The sequence below is a fragment of the Acinonyx jubatus genome, chromosome A1 (assembly GCF_027475565.1).
Source record: "Acinonyx jubatus isolate Ajub_Pintada_27869175 chromosome A1, VMU_Ajub_asm_v1.0, whole genome shotgun sequence".
Lineage (NCBI taxonomy): Eukaryota > Metazoa > Chordata > Mammalia > Carnivora > Felidae > Acinonyx > Acinonyx jubatus.
In genome coordinates, this window is record NC_069380.1 from 10,125,488 (window position 1) to 10,148,681 (window position 23,194).

The following is a 23,194-nucleotide window of genomic DNA, read 5'->3' on the forward strand; positions in this document are numbered from 1 at the left end:
AATTTTCTCATCTAATTCTCAAAACAGCCCTTTAAAGTAGATGCCATTATCCCCATTTAAGAGATAAGAAAGAGTTTTGAGCAGTTAAATAACGTGTCCAAGGTCACAGACTCATTTCTATCCTCTTAACCTTTCTCCATAAGGCAATAGATGCCTCATCCCGGGTATCCGTGTCCTACACTTGGTTCAGGTTCTCATCCTCTCTCTGTTTTTCATGAGTAAGGTCTCCCCCGGAGCCTTCCCTGGTGGTTTCCCACCAAGAGCCCGCGGTTTGCTACCGCTACAACCGGGCCTTCAGGCAAGTGGTCAGCTGCACGGAAGCATCTGTGAGTATCAACTTTTGTTCTCTTTAGCAATGATGTGTTTGTGAGTGTGAGTCTAGCCCCATGGTCCTCACCTTGGAGCTGAGCGGAGTGTTCCGGGGACAGTCCGTCCCTGGAAGTTAAGAATTCTACTAGAATTCTTCAACTCTGCTACTTATCAAGTATTATTTGGACACTCTTCTTTGAAAGCTGACTGGAAGAGCTCACAGTTGCCCCAGTGGCTTGTAGTATGAGCTCTTTGGAAGGGCCATCTGCTACTAAAGGATGGCATTATTTCATGGTGGTTCTCTTGTATGGTGTAGGATGATTAATAGAACTCTACTATAGTGTAATCTGGGGATGAAGGTATGGAGCATTCCATGTCTACTTCCTCTTTCACTGGGGCTCTCAAGGATCATGCTAGCCCGGTCCTGGATGCGTGACACAGTGTCTGGCCCACAGAAGGGACACAACCGATGCTCCTTGCGTAAAGAGTGGGAGTAGAGAAGTGCACACATCCCATAATTCATGTACTCCTGCCCTTGAGCTAATGGGAGGACACACCCCAAGTACACTCAACTTTAAATGTTCTGAAATCACCTAAATATCAGTTCAATCACTTTCCGAACCACTGGCCTAGGCTCTGGCATTACACGCCCATGTCCCAGGCCATCTGGCAGCATCCTCTTTTCTTCTTCCTGAAATTGCCTGGCACACCCTGTCTTTAGGATTTATAGCCTCGGGAGCACCACAGTCTGGTAGGGTCATCTTCATGTTCACACTCATTTCGGCTTCTCTCCCAGTGAGACTCGGCTGTCTTTGCATGTGTTCTTGCCAGTTCCTGCTCTAGAAATTAGTCATCACCATGGGTTTATTAAGTATTAAATGAAACAGATTACTTGGCCTGTTGATCAAAAATTTGTTATGATGACTCAGTCTCAACTCATCTCAAAGAAGGTGGGTTCTTATCTAATTTGGGTTCATACTTATAAAGAAGCATTTGTCCTCCAGATCTTTCAGAATCACCTGCGACTCCAAGGACGCCAACCTTCTGGTCTCAGCATCCTGCACATGCCTGTTCCTGGCTCTGTCCAACTTTTTCCCATCTCCACCCTGGAATTTCCAGCTTCTTCCTCTTTTCCTACACACACCTTAGCAACCCTTCAAGGTCCAACTCAAGTCCTGTCTCCTCCACAAAACGTGTCTTCACTGCTCTGGACTCACACAAGCATCTCCCTCTTCCTGTAGATTCAGTCCTCACCCATGTGGTGTAGATTCAGTCCTCACCCATCCTGCTCTGTTTCCCAGGCATGAGCCTCGCCTTTCTAACAATTCAGCAGGCAGTTAGGGCAACTAGCACCTCATCTATGTTTCCCCCTTCTTTCCTCTTAATCTGTCAAAACCCTTCTTATTCTTCAACGCACAACTCGGATATCAACTCCTCTGAGAAAAGTTTCTAGATCCCTCCCACATCCAGGCAGAATGAAGGGCTCCATTAGCATTTGGGCTCCTAATTCTGTGCTAACAGTCAGCCTCCTTCAATAGCGTTACTTTTGATATGCATATCTTCCCTGCCTGTGGGTGGTAAGGAGATGTTGAATTGAGATATAAATACTCTGTCAACTCTTACTGTATTAAGCACATGCTGGTAATAAACTCCCAGACACTTACTGAATTGAATTATTGATCTGAGTATTTGCTCATCCTGCAGATCTGTGTGAAATCTATGCCCACTGTCACGATCCATAGCATCTAAGCCACACTGCAGTCTTTATTTGTGAAGGAGAGAACATAGCCCAAGATTTTCACGATCCTGAAGTTATGAATACCTGTATGCCACACATTACTCATTGAGTTGCGTAGCAAAGTGCTAGGGGCCACCGACTTTCAATGCCTCTGAAAATGCTTGAAAATGGCACAGTGTAAACTAATAAATATTCAATTAAATGTTTGCAATGTGTTACATAGGAACTGCAACCTACACATATACAGGTAGGTTATGTACCTACCTTCGTACTTGTTACGAATAATGAATTTTTTTATCAACAGAGCTTAAAACTGTAGATATTTTACAAAGATTTTAACATTAATAGCAAAATTATATTTAATTTGGGATGTGGTTGCAGTTTAATATGTTTAATTGAATGGGAACTCCAAAAGCAAGAATCACTTGGGGCAAAGAGGTTCTTAGGCCCAGCTAAGGCTTGAAATTCCCTCTACAAAATGCACCTAAAAAGTGTAAGTAGCACCTTTAGACTTTTTTGGATTCTTTTATATATATATATTTTTTAAGTTTTTATTTATTTATTTCAAGAGTGAGAGAGAGAGCAAGAGGGCCAGAGAGAGAGGGAGAGGGAGAATCCCAAGCCGGCTCCGCACTGTCAGCACAGAGCCCGACACAGGCCTCTATCCCATGAACCGTGAGATCATGACTTGAGCCGAGATCAAGAGTTGGATGCTTTACCAACTGAGCCTCCCAGGCATCCCTAGACTTTTCTTGATTCTATAAATAGAACCCTAAGTCGTTTTTAAAGATATTGTAATTGCTCACTTCAATCTTTTCACTCCCGTAACCGTAACTGGCAGTAGCAGGTGGTGGTGTTGGGGGAATTTCTTTGTAAGGAAGCGAATGTGTGACTGTTTAACCACTTAACCAGAAGGCAGGTCCACAGGGAGGTTGCCTCCCGCTCTGTGTCAATCCCGGGCTATCTGCCCCACTCAGCGCCCTCTGCTCATTCTTCCATGCCAACAGGTACCACATTCCTTTCTGGACCTTGACCGTATTACAAGTCACGCATGTTGTGAAACTTCGGGATGTTTGCAAAGGTTGGAATAATTAAAGTAATACCCAGTAATGCTAAGGGTCTATTGCAATATTAAGGGGAAAAAATGGATGCTCCGGAGCTATAGACACACCCCGCCCTCCTTCCCACCCCCACGAGCCCTGGCGTTGTAAAAGGACAGAGGGGCAGGAAGCAAAGTGTACATTACTAAAAACCTGCTCTTAGGCATTTAAATCAACACCAGTGAGAGGATGCCTTCTGGTTTCTGGGTTGGAGACCTGGAAATTTCTCGATGTCGATGGAATAGCCTCTTTTACAAAGTGGAAGATTAATAGGAACATTCAGTGGTTCTGAGACAGAGTGTTGTCCTCAAGTATTTCTCCTCCCACGCCACCATGCCTTTGGGTACAGGCTCCAGAAAGCCTGCCCCAGAGGAAGCCCTCCTTGGGGTAGGCGCTTACCTCAACCGGTCATGAAAGCTGACATTCATCTCCCTTGACAGATGATTCTCATTCAAAGGTTGCTCAAGGAATGGGGCAGAAAGAAAGCCACTCCAAGACTCAAACTAGTTAGACTGAGTGAAACCTGAAAGCTGAGGGTTTAGAAGATATATCCTTCCCCCCAAACAGGCTGTCTTCCTCACTCAGCTTCGCCTTGGTGCTGAATAAATTTTGCTGCTTAGAATTCAATCCACACCTATTTCTCTGAGCCTTGGTAGTCAGGAGATTTTTACCCAAAGATTTCTAAATTTTCTAATCTTCTCGCTGAGTGTTATGGGATGAATTTTGTTTCCCGGATATTCCTATGTTGAAGGCCCAATCCCAGCAGCTCAGAATGTGACTGCATGCAGAGATAGAGCCTTTAAAGAGGGGATTAAGTTAAAATGAGGATATTAGGGTGGGTCCTGAGCCAATCTGACTGGTGTCCGTATAACAAGAGAAAATTTGGACACATAAGGAAACCCTGGGTGTGCATACACAGGGGAAAGACCATGTGAGGACACAATGAGAAGGTGGCCATTTGCAAGCCAGGAAGAGACGACTCAAAAGAAACCAAACCTGCAAACAATTTGATCTTGGACTTCCAGCCCCAAGAGCTGTGAGAAACTAAATGTGTATTATTTAATCCCCCTGTTCTGTGGTATTTTATAATACAGCCCAGCAAATGAATACACCAAGGTAAGCCAACTTGTATTGGAAGTAAAGATACCTTCAGGGTAAGTTTTCATCTTACATATCTGTGGCACTAGACTTCTGAATGCAAATTCCCTTTAATTTGATAGCCAGTATCTCAAGGTCACTTTTTTTTTCAACTTCCGGATACAGGTGGTAAAAGTATGGGACTTTGAAACAGGAAGGCTGTTTCTGGATTTACTGGGGCTCATGGCAATGCTGGAATCACATTCTGACCTTTGACTCCAGTGGAAGAAGGTATGTGTCTTCTCCAGTAGCTTCAGCCATTAGGCAGTGAGCTCCCTGACATGATTTCCTAACAGAAGACTGTTTCCTAGGCTAGTCACTGGGGGCAGAGACGGCTGTCTGAAGATATGGAGCTACAACAACGGACATTGTCTGCACACACTGAAACATGGCAAGTCGCTTCCTACCAAGGCTCCCCATAACATAATGATGCAAGATTGGGCATTTGTTGTCAAGGTAGAAGAAACAAATGAGATGGGATCTAGGGTGCACGTGACAATCCTACATTCTTTTTCTCTGGCCCTTCATTTTACCAATGACTTTAAACTTCTACTGAGGAGAGATGTACTTTACATGAATGTATGTGCTCCCAGCTAAGCCTTGTGCACCTGCTCCTTCATCACCCGGTATGTTTATCTGCGTTCTTAAAAGAGCTTAGCTTTTCTAAACATTTTAAACATCACATAAGTCAAAATATGGGTGAGCAAACTAAAAGCTAGTCTGTTTTGTGTGTTAGTGACTTTTTTTCCAAGGCCACTTTTCCACTTGTTCATGTGCTGTACCTGATTTTGATCGAATTTCCACAATTCTGGCCTGTTGACTTTCCATGAGGAAGATAAGAGGCAAAAACTTTTCAACTACCAGAGAATATAAAAGAATCCAAAGTAAAAAAAGACAAAAATCACTCAAAGTAATGAGTTTGTGATTCCAAGTTCTGCTTTTGACCTGCCTGTGTTCACTTGTCTCCTCACTCAGGAGGAGCCGGGCACCGTGTAGGGTCCTGTCAGGAGAAGGCGAGCTTCTTCCCAAAGCTGAGCAAGGGCAGAACCAGCATTTTAGGGCAATGTGGGGGGCGGGGGTGGTGCAGGAAACCAGCAGGGCTTTGGTGGTTTGAAAGACACCTAACTGTGGTCTGAAAACTAGAAAGTACGCAAGTTTTCCCCAATAATCATTGAATTGAGACAACATGTGTAAACTGATTTAAGGACTAATAAAGAAGGATGTCTAATAGAAGGTGACAATGTTATCTTTCTAGATGAAAAGCAAAGTGAAGTCTGTGATTGTACCTACTTGGAGGTGAACCAAAATAAGTAAGTTATATTCAGCTTGGATGTAAGAGGGGGATGCATCTTTTTGATACAAAATCTATGCTGGAGGAGGACACCAAGACAATGAAGGGAATTTTCCAGAAGGAAATATGTCAAAGCATTCCCGAGAACCCTGGTTGCTCCCTGATGGTAATTTAGGCAACTAGGCTCTTCTAGAATATTGGAAGCAATTCTCTGCACATTTTGATGACTATTTAGAGGTAGAGATAGGGAGCACTGTATCTCTCCACCAAATGCTTTCTTGAAGAATAAATCACAGACTAGATTACCAGAGTAATTAAATTCAGCAGCCACAAGGCCAAGAATAAAAATCCAATAAATTCTCTTCTGAACACAAAAAGAGTGAAAACAATTCCCGATTGGTTTCTGTTTGTGCCCTTGCCTGGTGTTTCAACCGAGCTCTTAGGATCACTTAACCTTCAGAAGGGCAACTGCTCCTAGAGTAGCATCCATAGACCTCGGAAATTATAGATCCCTTAAGTAGCAGTGAAAACGCTGACCCTAATTTATCAAATCACATTTTATCTTGCTCTCTCCATTTATCATATAGACATGGCAAAATTAAACCACAGTATTGATTGCGTGCAAAAAGTAAAGAGATGATAAGCTCAAGTATTGAGATGTACTACTACTCTGTTACTGTTCTAGGTGCATCATAGCTGTTGGATGGGACAGAAGAATAAATGTGTATTTTGTAAGTGAAATGTACAAAATGAGCTATTCAAAACCCTGCTTCAGATTGCTATCCTCTCCCCACCAACCCTACCCTTGATTCTTTTCACACTAAAATCAGTTTGTAGTAGTTCTTTAGACTTCTGCTCTCTCTACAAGTTAAGCCATGATATAGACAGAAGAATTTCCTCCCTCCCTCTCTTCCTCCCTTTTAGAAACCTTTTTTACTTTGGTTTTTGTTTCTGTTTCTTCCCTCTAGTTTTCTTTTTTTTTAAGTTTATTTATTTATTTTTAAGATAGAGAGAGAGACATAGTGGGGCAGGGCCAGAGAAAGAGGAGCACAAAGGATCTGAAGCACACTCTGTACTGACATCAGAAAGCCCGATGTGGGGCTCCAACTCATGAATCATGAGATCATGACCTGAACCGAAGGCAGACGCTTAACTGACTGAGCCACCCAGGCACCCCTCTAGCTCTCTTTTATGGGAGGAAGTATAATGACTCTTCACCTAACTCTGGGAGGGCACTGGTTCCCACATCAACAATCAATTCTCTGACACCAGCTGGTGTCCTACAATTCAGCTCAATCCTGGCCCATCTACCCGGGGATAGCATCAGATCCACAGGTTACAGGCTCAGTCCCACAAGCCCGGTCTTCGTGCCCCCCCACCAACTTCAGACACCTCCCATGCTCTCAGCACTTAGGGAATTCCAAGGGTTTTAGGAGCTATCTGCCAGAAGTGGGGACAGAGACCGAATACCTATTTCTTATCGTAAGTCGCAGTATCACGAAGCGTTAGCTAGAAGAGCTATCAGAGGCACAGAGGGCATCCCTGGGAATTCAAAGCAGACCGTGCCTGGAACGTGGAGCTCTACACACTTTGCCTTGTATTCTTACCCCTCGTACCCCGGCTGTCATGCTCCCTCCTCCCCGGCACGCTGGGGCGTCAGCATATCTCGCATATCCTTGCCCCTAAGTGAGGGCTAACCACTCTGTCAATTGTCCAGCCCTTACTTTCTCCCTTCTTCCTCCCACCTTGTCTTTATGCCCTGGTCCCTCTGTAAGTGGGAAGAGGAGATGAAATGCCATCTATAAGCATCTCTGGGGGGAAAAGTATTTTTTTATTGCTTAGAGATGGAGAAGGGACAGGAGAAGTTGAAAATGCTGACTGAAACTAAGTTTTAAATCTACCTGTGACATTTTATTTCCCCTGCTCACTATGCTGGATGGTCATGGATTTCTGAAGGTCTTTAAACATTGTAAGTTCTTTATTCGTTTGAAGGCGAGCCGTATTTCACAGCCTAAGCCTTGCATCCCCAGATGATTTGAGAGACGACTACCTGAGAAGCTCTGGTGTTGAATCCATCCTTTGGTATTATAGGTTCCTGAGCTGACGGCTTTTGTTTTAACACATGCAGCGGCTATGGCTTCTTATTATGAAGGCAAAGCTATGCAGACCATCCAAGGAGAGTTTGTCAGTTGACATATGATTTGTTGAAATGCAATCACCCAAACGTCAGAAGTGGATTGCTTTTTATTCCCACTAGCACTAGAGGAATTTGCTTTGACATTTCGAAAAACTACATCACTGGTGGGGTGAGGGGTAGGGTTATAAAATGTGCCAACACCTTCTCTCTGAAGTTGTGAGTGTGTTGGCAGCTCATTTTACTGCTTATACAACGTCTCTTCCTTGGCTTTGCATACAGGATGCACCATGTGACTTTCATCACTTCTGGAAGCCGCAGCCACACTGGCAGGATGACCTGGTGAGCCCTGGTCCACACTGTCTGGCTCTCAACCCAAACAGTGGCACATGTTGAGGATATCTGTCACTCAGAGGCTCACCCTGACTCTCCTGGGCCTGCCTAGGGTTGTCACAAGGACCTCAAAAGCCTCTGCTGTGGCAGGAATCATGACTGGGGTCCAGGTAGAGCCAGAAGTACTGGGCTCCAGGCAGCTGCTTCCCCTCCAGGAAGAGTGATGGCCTTGTGTTCAGATTGGGGCATGGGGCTACGGAAGCCAATCCATGCAGCTCTCCATGAGCTCAGCCAGGATTCATGTAGTACAGGAATGCCAGCCCAAGATGTGGTGGGTGTGACTTTCCTGAAAGAAGCATGTACTTCCTATTTCTGCTTGGCATGCAAAATTGTATGCATTTGCTGTGTCACCTTTGGGCAGCCAGGGAACCGAAGAGATGACATTCCTGCCCTGTGGCTTGTTGGGGGCCCACAACCGGGATACTTCTTGTGATTCTTATTAGCAAAGTGCCCCAACTTTCTGCAGCCTCCTATGGTTGAATGACCTCCCTCAGAATTGTCTGGATGCCAAGCCAATAAGACAAGTGCTAAGAAAGCAAAGTCACTGTGCCCAACCGTGTGCTACAGCTCAACCCTACCTTAAACCCCCATAAACATTCCAAAAGGTACAAGTCACTAGAATACAAACTCCATGAGGCCAGGCCTTGTCTGCCTTCACCATGGTATTCCCAGGACCTAGCCCAGTGCCCACTTTATAGCAATGCCTAATTAATTTGATTCCATTCAACTAGCATATGCCAAGTGCAGATTGTGGACCAAGTGTGCTTTGTTCACTGAAGATGAAGTTATGATCAAAAGGGTCATCTCATGATCTCTGCCTTCCCGGAGTTCGCAGATTAGTGATTATTGAGTGAAAGAACAAAGTTGTGCAGAAAATGCCTGGAAGTGAAGGTCATTGCAAGGAGGCATTGTCAGGCAAGTCAGTGAAGTGTTAGTGCATTCAAATATTTATTTATTCAACTATTAACTCACTCAACACATATTTTGGGGCACTTTTATAGTGTCATGCTTAATGGATAGGGCCAGGAGATACAACGTGAATAAAATGTGATTCCTGGGGTGCCTGGGTGGCCCAGTCGGTTGAGCGTCCGACTTTGGCGCAGGTCATGATCTCACGGTTCGTGGGTTCGAGCCCCACATCGATCTCTGTGCTGACAGCTCAGAGCCTGGAGCCTACTTCGGATTCTGTGTCTCCCCCTCTCTCTGCCCCTCCCCTGCTCATGCTCTGTCTCTCAAGGATAAATAAACGTTAAAAAATATTTTTAAAAAACAATGTGATTCTTGGCCCAGAATCTCACAGCCTGGTGAGGAGATAAACTACGGAAATAATAATCATGCAATGTGACAAATGATATAATAACGTAAAGACGTGGGAGAAGCCTAGAGGTGGGAACTACTAACTTTGCTCTAACATCACACAGGAGATCGAAAGATTACTAGGATTTTCCCAGGAGTCCGAGGTGAGGAAAGCAATGTAGATGATGGGAAGGGGGAAAGCATGAAAGCATGAGCCAAGTCGGGAAGCATGCATGAAAAGCATGTTGTCTGGAGGGCTATGAAAAGTTTGAGGGGCTGGGGCATCAGACACAGGAGGGAAATGAGGTTGAAAAGTTAGAGCTTGACAGTCATGCTAAGGCATGTACACGTCATGGTGTGGGCAGTGGGGGATCACAGGAGGAGGAGGATCCCAGACATACATGGTCACAAGTCACAGAAGGAGACAGGATTTGGCAGAAGATTGTGGGAAAGAGAGAGCCATTGACCTTCTCTTTTCCAACTGTCTTATGCCACCACCTTCCCAGCCACTTTCAGGCAGAAGGGACATCTTAGATGACATGGACAGGTCCCCAGGGGACACTCTGTGGAAAGTATGTGAGAGCAAGGGAGAAATGATGCCTCTACAGCACCAGGAGAAGCCAAGTCTCTTCACATGGAAACTGTACCCCAGTGAGGATGTTGAGGGACTGTGGCCGGGAGCTCTTTAAGCTCTCTGCAGCACTGCCCTCAAAAAACTCCATTTTGGTTTCTCATCTTTCTTAAGGATCCATATCCAAATCCTCCTTTCGAGGAGAGTAGGTGATCTAAATTCCTAACTGCATGTGTAAGCCGCAGATGGGAGCCCTGTAGGAATCAAGTCAAGGGACAGCACACTCTGGAACTTAGAACTGAGCTGTTGGGAAGCCAAATCACCTTGGCCCAGAGCTGGTTTCCATTATCCCATTGCCATCACCATTTCAGCCCCAAACAGGGCTCCCCGCAAACACTCCATTTGTCAGCTGTGTGGGGAGGTCAGGAAGCTGCTAGGATTATCACTTCCCTGGGGAAGGTAGTAGAACTGACCCAAGGAGAGGCAGCACCTCTCTGGCTGACCTGTACACAGACTCCTGCCTGGAAGGATGCCCTGATCCTTGGGGCTGGGTCATGAGGTTCTAGGTGAGTCTCCATCGTGGGCAAGCACAGGAGGAGGAACCCGTCTGCATCCTCTGTCTTAGGGATAAGATGAAGGAGAACTATCTATGGGTGATTGAGAATTTGATTTCTTACCCTGTCCCTCTCCATCTCTCTCCTTCTCAGAACCATGGGCACAAAGAGGACATCCTCTGTGTGGCTCAATGCCCACCTTTTCTTCTCTTGACTTCCAGTTACAATGGAGAGGTCATCATTTGGAACGTCATCTCAGGCCACATTTACTGCAAGCTGAACACTCTCAGCCCCTCTCATGGTTGCAGAAGAAAGAAAAGGTAGGTGAGGGGCAGGCTCCATGGCCGTTCTGCACAGGCCCCAGCAGGCTTGGACTCCTGGCTCATCGGCTAAAGAAATCTCAGGTCTGGACAGCATCCAGGTGAGAAGGGATTAGCCTGGTTTCAGGTTTAACCTGTCAAATGGAAATTCCCAAAGCTGGGAGGGAGCTTAAGAGTTTAGCTAGCTCAGTCCATATCCCAGGCACTCATCCATCAGAGCCTATCTCACAGCCTTGCCCACTACCTTTGGGAGCCTTGTTTCATCCACTGTCCACATGAAGGATTGTCTCTCCTGCTGAGCCCCTTGGTCTCTGCTACAGTGCCGATTTTAGCCCTGTGTCTTTAATACCACTCTTTATGGGCTCCTTTTCCTAGCTATCACTCCTGTCCCCTATCCCACCTCAGACATCATCTCCTGATGTGTCACTCAGCTGTGTGCCCTCAAGCTTAATGCCACCCTCACCACACGCATTAGCCCTTCGGGTGCCCCCAGGGTCCCACGATCCCCCACACGCCCCAACATGGATCAGTCCTTACTACTTGTATATTTTATTGCAAAACTTTTCCCCACTCTCCCACCCCATTCTCTCTAATTTCTCTACCCTGGTTCCATTTCTTTAAGACCCCCTCTCTCTGCTAATGTGATCATGGGCCCATTCATTCACATCTTCATTCAAAACATATTGATGAGCTCCTGCTATGTGCAGGTCCAGGGCTGGGTCCTGGGGCTGGTAACCACACCCCTCTCCCTCTAAGTCATGAACCATTTGAAAAACACACTATCAGTTTCATGGCTGGCTGTGCTGGATGGAAAACCGTGGGAACCCACAGCCGCCAAAGGCTTCCTATCAGTCCTTGCCCTACCTCCAGAGTCCAGGCTTATTTTTCCCAAGTCACAGTCTGCAGCCACTCATCTGCCAACAGCCAGGGGACCCACTACCTCATACCCATGGAGCCCCAACAGGGGAGACACAAGGCACTGGTGATTTTGCATAAAACTGGTAAGTTCTTGCATTTCCTGAAGCCCAAGCAGCAAACCCTCAGAGAACCCTACCCTGGAATCCCCACTTTAGGCATTTGATAACTTACTAGCCAAGGAAAAGTTCTAATGACTTACTTGATCAGAAAATATCTTTGAACCACTCCCATGGGCATAACCCTGAGGGAGATGCATAGAAAAGATGAGAGAGAGATGCGAGGCCTGACCCTGCCTTCAGGGGGCTCACAGTCTAAATTCAGAGACAAGATATGAATGCCCAGTAAGTAAAATAATGGTAAAGCAATGTGATCAGCCTCTGGACTGCGAGAGAGACACTCCGGAAGGCAGTGGCTAGCAACGGAAACCACTAAGCACCATGAGATTAAAAAGAAATTCTTACCTATAGACTTATTATCCAGTCTATTCCTACCCCCTTTACGATAACAAAAAAGATTCTTCTATGAAGCTCTTTCCCAGAGTGCCTAAAAGTTTTAAAAACCTTTGGGGAAAAAGTGATGGCATTTCCTTCTAAAAGATTATTTTCATTGCCATTAAAATGAAAATAAAGTCACTGGCCAAGAATGCGATGTTGACCTTTTAGCCAGCAGCTCTAATTTAAAACCCTGTTTGCAGCAGCATTTATTGCTTCAAGTTATGTGACTGTTGGCTTTGAGAAACTCCTTTTCTGCTCCCCAAATGCAAAGCCAGCCATCGTTACCAATAATTCACATTTCTACATTGCAAAAAACGAGGTGAAAGTATGTGAAAGTTCCCCACCCTTCCAGGAAAGAGCAGTCCTGGCTCTTCTGGAAGGTCAAGGAACCCAGTGGTCTTTTTCACATGGGATTGGTTAAGAGGTCATCATCTTATTTGGAAAACTGTCTGGACAATTCTTCTGAAGTCATTCTCAGTAGAGAGGGGAGCTGAGAGAGAGAGAGGCGATTGAGCAGGCAAAGCCAAATGAGCTGGAAACACATCCTTTCTGCTGACTTTCCAACATTTTAGCTTCGTTCTTCCTTACATCTGGGATGGTTACATCTTCCTTCGCAACAAAGAGAAAGAATTTAAGAGTGAAAGAGAGAGGCAGATTTCAACCAGGCTAAAATCCAGGAAAGCAGTGAGCTCACTGGGAGACTAAGGCTTTTTCTCTCTGCTCCTCCACTTCCCTTTCCTCCCCCTCCCTCCCCTCTGCCTCCTCTCCTCCTCCTCTTTGTTTATTATGGTAAAACACACACACCAAAACTTAAAGTTGGGTGGTATTAAACACAATCACGTGGCTGTGCACCATCACCACTTCCTGCCTGCAGAACCTTTCATCATCCCCAACCGAAACTGTCACCCCTAAACACTAACTCCCTATTCTCCCCTCCCCGCATCCCCTGCAACCACCATGATACTTTCTATTTTTACGATTTTGACTACCATAGGTCCTTCGTGTAAGTGGAATCATACGATATTTGTCTTTTTTGTGACTGCCTTATTTGACTTAATGTAATGTCCTCAAGTTTCACCCTGTTGTAGCATATCACAGAATTTCCTTCCTTTTTAAGGCTGAATAATATTCCATTGTGGGTGTACCACAGTCTGCTTATCCCTTCTCCCATTAGTAGCTGCTTGGGTTGCTTCTGCATTTTAGCCACTGTGAATAGCGTTGCCGTGAGCATGGGTGTGCCGGTATCTCTTCAAGACCCTGCTTTTCAGTTCTTTTGGGTATACGTCCAGAAGTAGAATTACTGGATCATGTGGCAGTTTTATTTTAGATTTTTGAGGAACCTCTGTACTGTTTTCCACAGTGGTTCTGTCATTCTACATGGCCACCGACAGTGCACAGGTTTCCAAGTTCTCCACATTCTCACCAACCCTTGTTATTTCATTTGTTTGTTTGTTTGTTTGTCTTAATAGTCATCTTAATGGGTATGAGGGGGTATCTCATTATGATTTTGATTTGCATTGCCCTAAAGATCAGTGATGTTGAGCATCTTTTCATGTGCATGTCAGCCACTTGTATATCTTTATTGGAAAAACATCTGTTCAAGTCCTTTGCCCATTTTTGAATCAGGTTGTTTGGGGTTTTTTTGTTGTTGTTGAGTTTTAGAAGTTCTCTATATATTCTGGATATGAATCCCTTACCAGATATGTGATTTGCAAATATTTTCTCTCATTCCTTTTTTAAAAAAAATTTTTTTTTTTAACGTTTATTTATTTTTGAGACAGAGAGAGACAGAGCATGAACGGGGGAGGGTCAGAGAGAGAGGGAGACACAGAACTGGAAGCAGGCTCCAGGCTCTGAGCCCTCAGCCCAGAGCCCGACGTGGGGCTCGAACTCACGGACGGTGAGATCGTGACCTGAGCTGAGGTCGGACGCTTAACCGACTGAGCCACCCAGGCGCCCCTATTTTCTCTCATTCTATAGGTTGCCCTTTTACCCTGGGTAGTGTCTTCTGATGTACATTTTTCAAAATTTTCACAAAGTCCAAATTGTCTATTTTTAATTTTGTCCCTGTGCCTTTAGTGTCATAGCCCAGAAATCATTGCCACATTCAACGTCATGAAATTTTTGGCCTGTGTTTTCTTCCAAGAGTTTTTCTCGTTTAGGTTTTACGTTTAGTCCTCTGATCTATTTTGAGTTAATTTTTGTATGTGGCATTAGATAAGGGTCCAACTTCATCCATTTGCATGTGGATAGTCCAGTTTCCCCACACCATTTGTTGAAAAGACTCTCTTTTCCCCATTGAACAATCTGGGCACCCTTGTCAAATATCATTTGACCATAAACGTCAGGGTTCATTTTGGGGATCTTTATTCTAGTCCATTCATCTACATGTCTGTCTTTATACCAGTACCACACTGTTTTGATTCCTGTGGTTTTACAGTAAATGTTAAAATCAAAAAGTGTGAGTCTTTCAATTTTGCTCTTTTTTTTTCAAGATTAAAAAAATCTTGAAAAAATTTTGGCTATCCGGGGTCCTTGAGATCCCATACGAATTTTAGGATAGGTATTCTATTTCTGCAAAAATCATCATTGGGATTTTGATAGAGATTGCATTGAGTCTGTAGATCACTTTGGGTAGTATTCACAATATTAAGTCTGCCAATCCACGAACATGGATATGTTTCCATTTATTTAGGTTATCAATTTCTTTCATAACATAAATAAATGTTTTGAATTTATTTGTCGTTTTCATCGTACAAGTCTTTCACTTCCTTAGTTAATTCCTAAGTGTTTTATTCTTTTTTATTCTACTGGGGTTGTTTTTGCAATTTCCTTTGCAGAGTGTTTCTTGTCTGTGTATAGAAATGCACAGATTTTTGGGTGTTGACTTTGTATCCTGCTATTATGCTGAATTCATTTATTAGTTCTTAGATACTAAGGCTTTTTAACTAGGAAAACAATATAATAATATTTTCTTGTTTGTAAATAATGATATTTGTCTATATAACAATATAATATTTCATAAATATAATAACTTAAATAGTATCTACTATTTAATAATAGAATTATAATTAATATAACAATATACAAATATTATATAAATATTTAATCCTGTGTGTATTTTCCTGGGTGCTTTTAATATTTTACCTCATTTAGCATTCACATTAACCCTAAGAGATAGGTGCTATTGTACCCGTTTTCACAGATGAGGAAACTGAGGCCAGAGAGTTCAGTAACAATGATTATGAAAGCTACCATTTGTTGAGCGTCTCTGTGCCATGAACTGTAGGTTCATTGTCCCCTTTCAGCTATCTCTGCAAGGTCATGTAGCGCAATTCACATAGTGTCTCACTTACTCCTGGCCAAACTCTATGAAATAGGAAGTATTGTCTCCATATCACAGATGAAGAAGATTGAGGTTTAGGGAAGTGAAATTCTCCCTGAGGAAAGTAGGGAAGTGACATGCAGACCCATTTCTTGGGACTGCAGGCCCTCTGCAGGACGAATGTGGGCAAAGTGAAGGGACTTTCTCTTTGCTGCATATGCCCCTCTTTTACCTGCCCCCCATCTTGCCCCCCCCCTTGTGTCAATAATCCCAAGGATCTGATAAACTGAGAGTAAGGTAACACTTAGCCTAATCACTATAGGTATATCCCAGGCATTGGGTACGGGCAAGAGCCATACCGCCATGTGGGTGGACCCTCCATCCTGCTTCTAAGAATCCTCAGCCTTCCAAAGACAACTACAAAATCCAATATCAAGGGCATGGGCTTTGGATGTGAACACATCTGGGTTTGAATCTCAGCCCTTCTATGGTTAACTTGTGTGCCTTAGGCAATGTAATTCTTTCTAAAACAGTCTCACCACCTGCCAAATCAGAAACATAATGTCTACCTAAGATTGTTGTGATGATTAAAGTACAGGAATGTTGAGAACATGCCTAACTCAGTGCCTGGCACATAGAAAGTGTCCATTAAATAGATAATCCTAATTATAATCATTTTCTGCTTGAGGGCATGGCCTGAGTCTATCATGTCCACTGTGGTGAGCTCAGAGGCCAAAATAAGTATTGCTGAATGATTAACAGCCTGGTTCATGGGTACCCCCATGGTAGTGAGACAGCACCCCTTGTATTTAACTTCAGCACCAGCCCCATTATTTATATAGCCCCTTATTTACATGAGACCATTCATGGCACCTTCAGTCTGGGCCACGTACCCCGATGCCCACAGACTCAAAGAGAAAAATGTAAAGAGAGCTCCTTGCCCACAACCTCAAGTAGCAACGTTCTTTGTGGTTCTCACAGGTTTCATCTAAGTTTCCAGGATTTTTATTTAACAGCAAATATTTGAGTTCTATGTAGTAAGCATGGTGAGAGAATTTACAGATAAGTGGCTTAAAAAAAAAAAACAGATGTGGCTCCTGTGTCGATGGTGCTTAAAGTATAGCAGGGGGAGTGGAAGACCAGGAGGAAGCAGGGAGGTGGACTTAGAATGTATTCCAACCCTTGGCTGTACAGAGAAGATAGAGTTTGATGACTTTTCCTAGCCAGCCCTCTCTGCCCAGTGCCCGAGACATCTTTCAAGATTCCAGATTCAATGCTGCTTCCCCTCAGATGCCTTCTCTGACCTCTCCCTTCTCCATACACAACAAGTCCCGTCCTGCATGTGCCAGCAGCATCCTGTTCATTCCTGGGAATAGTTCTTTTGCCTCAGTGTGGCCCTCTGCCTCTCCTTCTATCCACTGCTCTCAGCACAATGTCGGGGCTGTACCAGAGATTTAACACATGTTCATCAAAAACAAGTGAATGAAAGAATGGACATCTTTTTGGCCTTGAGCAAAGCTTTTGACTTTTCTAAGTCTCCACTTTCTCTCTGACCATGGGACTAATAATCCAGTACCATAGGATTTCACATGGTTTTGTATCTTGGTAAATGTAAGAGGTGACATAATGGTTAATTCATATTATTTCAATCCAAGAATTTCTAGGGAGTGGGGACTTCTTGAGAAGCACCTGTAAAGTCCTGGGCAAAGCCTCCCAAATCCTTGTTTCTCTCCAAAAGTCCTAGGCTCCTGGGCGATGCCAGGGCCATCTGCCTTCACACCTGACTTTACCTGGGTTGGTTCTTTTTATTTAAAAAATTTTTTTTAATGTTTATTTATTTTTGACAGAGAGAGAGAGAGAGAGGGGGAGAGAGAGAGAGAGAGAGAGAGAGAGAGCGCATGAGGGGGGAGGGGCAGAGAGAGAGGGAGACACAGAATCTGAAGCAGGCTCCAGGCTCTGAGCTGTCAGCACAGAGCCCGATGCAGGGTTCGAACTCATGGACTGTGAGATCATGACCCGAGCTGAAGTCGGACGCTCAACAGACGGAGCCATCCAGGCACCCCTACCTGGGTTGGTTCTTAACCAGTGAGGACGCCAGCATGTCCACGCCCCTGTGTGCACAGCTCCTGCTTCAGGCCCATGGTGGGGGAGGGGGTGTGCTGGGGGGCAGAGCTACAGAAGAAGGTGGGAGAAAGGGCTGTGAGCACACCCAAACTCTCCCTGGTCACCAGGCCCAGGTCGGAGCGTTTCCTGTCTTGCCCTCTTGAAGACTCAAGCAGCCAAGTTTGAATCAGTGGCCACTTCCCTAATCACCAACGGGCCCCAAGGTAAGAATAGCTTCCTGTAGGGGCTGTGCTGCTCTTTTCTAATATTTGGCCACTGCAGGCCTGGATCTGGAAAGGGAGGGTCCCTAAGCACTCACTACTCCCCTCCACAACCTCTGCTATCTCTCCTTCCAGCCTCTCTGTCCTTGGAGCCCAGGCTGACTAAGGCCCTTACCCTACCTGCTCTGGCCCCGGTCCTGCCAGCCAGGGAGGTGATCACCCAGGGAGTGAGGGCCTGACTCTCACTTCCTCCAAATCAAGTTTCCTCGCCTCAGCTGCCCACTCAGAGGCCTCTACAAATGAAGTGGGTCACCGAGGACATCATGTAGTCAGGCTAAATGAACACCAAGCGCAGCCTTTTAAGGGGAGAGCCACGAGTAAGCACAGGCAGCCTGATGGAAGAGCCTTAAGAAGAACAAAGCATCCTAAGTGTAGATCAGCTATGTATCCTGCTCGTTTTAGGAGGAAGAAGCCAGGGCTCCCCTGAGAGCCTGAGGATGAGCTTCTGAATCCAGATCTGCCACTAACTAGTGAGGCTACGTTACACAAATGACATGACCCTCAGGCTTTAGTAAAATGCAACAAGTGGGCCACAGTCCTGCTCCAAAGCTCCAGGATTTTAATTAAAATTATGAGTTGAAAAACAGCCAGCCACCTGTGTTCCGGTTGCAGAGGGGAAGCTCAAGTTGTGTGTACAGATCCCGGGGTGGTCGTTCGCGTTCTCGTTAGGTAGTTAGGGAGGCTATGTCCTCTGGACTTTGGACCCATGGCCCCAGCTCCAAAGCTGCAGATGCCCTTGGATGCTCCTCTCCACCCTCCACACTGAGGCATCCATGGCTTCTGCTTTGCCTGGTGGGATCACAGAGCCCCGTTGGCCCTAAGAGGAGGAAACTTCAACCTCGTAATTTAGGGAACTCCCAAGAGCAAGTGATATGCGTGGGGTCCCCACTTCACAAAGGCTTGCTACATGAACACCCATGTGTAAAACACATTCAAGAATTGTGGCTGATAGGTGACAAAGACCCCCCCAGCCCAAGAATCCCTTTGACTAGGCAGGCCCCACACAGTGTGTTTAAAATAAGTACTTACACACACATGCATGTGCGTGCACACACACACGCGCGTGCACACACACACAGATTATTGCCACAGCTCTAACTTCCAGACCTTTCCTCCATAGCCGAATCTGCCCTTCTCATCAGGAAAGTTGCCTAGATTAGTGGAGACAGAAAAGGCCACTGAGCCCTTTGATTCAAAACCCACGAAGAGGACCCTCTTCCCCTATATTCACAGATAATTCTAGCCAAGGATATAAGAAGAGGCCCCTGGTGTCACGAGGCTGCAGTGCCTGGCAGCAAAGTCTCAGGAGACTCGGAGGCACAGGTGAAGTGCACACCCCCCGGTGGTCTTCCTGCTGTCCTCTCTTCACAGGTTCTGTCACCTTCTGGAGGCTGTTCGGTGGGGCCCGTCCCATTGCAAACCTCACTCCTATAAGTTGGACAGTCGATTGGAAATAACTTCCACGCTTGGGGTTTGTTGTTGTTTTTTTTCCTTAAAAAAATTTTTTTTAATGTTTATTTATTTTTGAGAGAGATAGAGAGACAGAGTGCGAGCAGGGGAGGGGCACAGAGAGAGGGAGACACCGAATCCGAAGCAGGCTCCAGGTTCTGAGCTGTCAGCACAGAGCCCGACGTGGGGCTCAAACTCACTGCTGTGAGATCGTGATCTGAGCTGAAGTCGGACGCTTAACTAGCTAAGCCACCCAGGCGCCCGTTTTTTTCTTTATCGACACTAGCCTGACTGTGCAACACAGCGACTCTTCTGGGCTCCAAGTTTTTAGCTTGATTATCTATATAGCATACCCTATCTTGCTGAAAGATTAACACAGGCACAGTGATGAGTTCTTACTGCAAATGGGATGCAGCATTCCACTTGCCATTGTCTGACAAATCAGCTTTATCGGCAATGGGCCCCGTGTGCATCTGTGATGGGCCGTGTGTGTGTGTGTGTGTGTGTGTATGATGGACCCAATGTGTGTGCGTGTGATGGACCATGTGCATGTGTTTTTCAGTCCAGAGACAAAGCACAGGTCAGCAGCATCGCAGTGACAGCAAGAGATGCCCTCGCCTACGTGGCCGACCAGGAAGGCTTTGTGCACGTCTATGACATCAAAGAATATGGCCTGCAGGGACCCGAGCTGCAGTCCCCCAAGAGTAGACAATAAACACTTCATGTTAAATACCATAATGAGCACAGCTTCAGTTTTAACTTAATATTCTGGTTGGTAAGATGAAATTGCACCAGTGAGGATGGGGGGTAGGGGGAGGCGGTCTATAAAACCCTTTAAGAATGGGTTTAGAAACAAATATTTTCAGCTTGGCAAGGATACAGGAAAATGGGCACTCCTATATGCTCTTGGCTAGGAAGCAAATTGGTGTATGCTATCGGAAGGGTAAGTTGACTCTACATATCGAAAGCTTCAAACTGGCAATCCTACTTCTAAGCATTTGGCCATAAGAAATAATAAGACATGCGCACAAAGATTTAGTTATCAGGTGAATCAATACATTGTTCGTAAGGGAGAAAGAGAATAATTAGAAGCAACCTAGATATCCAACATAAGGAGAATTGATTCAGTACATGATGGTATGACAAATACACTGGAATACCATCCAGTCTTTGAAGAACAGTGCTGTAAATGGAGGCGTATTCCCAGGAAAAATATTCTCGGTAAATTATTAAATGAAAACATTCAGATCGCAAGACAACATTAAAGTATGAATCTTAAAAATAAAGAGAGCATGATTCTTTGTTAAAACGAAGAAATAGGTGGAAGATTGAAAGTCTGGAAAGACACACACCAAGGCTTTCACAAATGTTATCTCTTGGTAGATGAGGTTATAAATGTGCATTATTTTTTATTTTTGGAAATCTGTATTCCAGAAATTCTGTCTTATGGAAACATTGCTTTGGTGGTACAAAAATGTTTAAAAATTTAAAACCCTCTCATACAATTGTAAAAATGCTCAAGATTAGCAAAAAATCAGAGAGCACAAAAGAATGGAAAATGAAAAGCACTGGTTGCTACTCTGACCTCTTTTACCACCTGACCTGCCATTTCTGCCTCCTGGGAACACTGTGAATGAATCTTAATTTTCTTTCAGAAAGTTTCTATGCATATATATATACAGGGGCACCTATATCCCACTACATAATTTCCAGAACTTGTTTTTTACCTTTGCATCCCTTAGACAACTTTCCAAAAAAGCACATGTAACTCCGTTCAGCATATTTAGAATCTAACATATTTAAATGGCTATATAGAATCCCAATAAACACGTTTCTGGAAGGCCAATATAGAGGTAAATACAGACGTCCATTTAGTCACCTTTTCCTGTTCCCCACAGAAGTTTAAACGCTACAGCAAGAGAAATTGGAATTTAGAAGTAAGAGCCACCTGCCTAGCCTCTGTCTTCTATTCCAAGTATTGGGTGCATAGCACTTGCTAGCCTACTTTACAAATCACTTTTGATTACTGGTCTACTCCTGCGTGCTTTCCAAACCCTAAGCACTGAGGGAAACCATAGCATAAGCAGCTTGCAAGGGACCCATTTTATATGTCTTTGGACCTGGCATGGGGTCTTTCACATAGTTAGGTGCTCAATAAACACTTAGCAGTTAGTGTAGCAAAACCAATGACTGCCACACGGGTACCTCTCCCTTGCTGGACACTCATCCAGATCTGACCCCATCCCATGAAACTGCTGTATGGCATCTAGCATTATGGTGATTAACTCTCCCACTGTGCTCAGGTGTGTTCTTTCTTTTGATTTAGATGTGACCTTCCGCACGGCCCATGTCAGTGTTGTGACGTCGTGAGTACCATCTATTTTAGAGTCCAAGAACTTGTAAGAGTTAAAATACTTCCCATTGCTTTGATCAAATCAACCCTCTCAAAAGGCCTCTGAATTAGTCAAAATAGGAAAACGGGATTGTAATCCCGAATCCTACTGTTGGGGAAAACAAGATGTATGTACCGCTTGCACAGGACTAAAGGAAGCCATTGGAAGTCTTCGTTTTTCTTGTAAATGGATCATCGTCTTCCGTGAATTGGTCTGGTATTTTCCTTTAAGTTTAGACACTTAGTAAATTTAATCCTTTTATTACTTTTTAAATTTAAATTTATTTTTTAATTTGAGAGAAAGAGAGCACAGGTGAGAGGGGCAGAGGGAGAGAGAGAGAATCTTAAGCAGTCTTCACACTTAGCGCAGAGCCTGATACGGAGTTTGATCCCACGAACCTGACTTGATTGTGACTTGATCTGAAATCAAGAGTCAGACACTCAACCTACTGAGCCACCCAGGTGCAGGTGTCCCCCCACCTTTTTTTCTTACTGCATTGAAAGGAGTCAGTGCTAAGGGCACAACCTGAACTCTGGTGGGGTTGTTCTTTACAATATCTTGATCTTTCCCCCAGACCCATCATCTGTAAGATGGTTTTTGGTGTATCTTGTTTGATATCTTGGGACTGGCGCTGGAGAACTTGGAGGGTGTGATGTGGTAGGAGGTAGGGAGAGAATGGTACCAAGGATAATTCGGAAGATTGACCTGCCTTCTACATTCCAACCATCATTAATGGAGCACTGACATATTGATTCAATGTCCCTTTCATGCTGGAACAGCTTTGGAGCATCTTTCCTCCCTTTTTATCTCATTAGTTTAGAGCTGATAGAACAGTTTCTGCTCTCATCCTCCCTTGACGGCACCATGTGCCTATGGAGCAGAGATGGGGTGTACCTAGGTATGGAATGTCCCACCTTGCTGCCTTCTCAGTCTCAGTTCAGGGCTACATATATTCTCTAAGGCCAAGTGTATTAGTCAGCTCAAGCTGCCTAACAAATACTGTTGACTGGGTGACTGAAACAATAGGCATTTCTTTTCCTACATCAGAATGGTTGTAGAAACTGGAAGTCTGAGATCAGGGTGCTGACATGGTCGGGTTCTGGAGAGAACTCTCTTCCTGGCTTACAGAGGGCCATCTTATTGTATCCTTGCGTGGCAGAGGGATGGCTCTGGTGTCTCTTCTTATCAGATCGCTGTCAGATCAGGGTCCAACCCTCATGAGCTCGTTTTAACCTTAACTGCTTCCATACAGGCTTTATCTCCAAATATAGTTACACTGGGGGTGGGGCTTTAACATGTGAGTTTTGCAGGAAACAAAATTCAGTCTATACCTTAACGTCAGCCTACGTTCACAAAAATTGGCAAAATTAAAGACATTTCAACTTAGA

General features: G+C 44.7%; 2 long non-coding RNA genes across 2 annotated transcripts; both read left to right on the top strand.

Moving 5' to 3' along the window:
• Positions 1–3,560: 3,560 nt before the first annotated feature.
• Positions 3,561–5,339, top strand: LOC106985529 (uncharacterized). The gene is made up of 3 exons (XR_003422325.2): positions 3,561–4,301; positions 4,411–4,515; positions 4,596–5,339. It is a non-coding gene; the product is annotated as an uncharacterized LOC106985529 (long non-coding RNA).
• A 199-nt stretch (positions 5,340–5,538) lies between these two features.
• Positions 5,539–9,350, top strand: LOC128313862 (uncharacterized). Its single transcript, XR_008294878.1, has 3 exons — positions 5,539–5,594; positions 6,261–6,306; positions 7,992–9,350. It is a non-coding gene; the product is annotated as an uncharacterized LOC128313862 (long non-coding RNA).
• Positions 9,351–23,194: the final 13,844 nt, after the last annotated feature.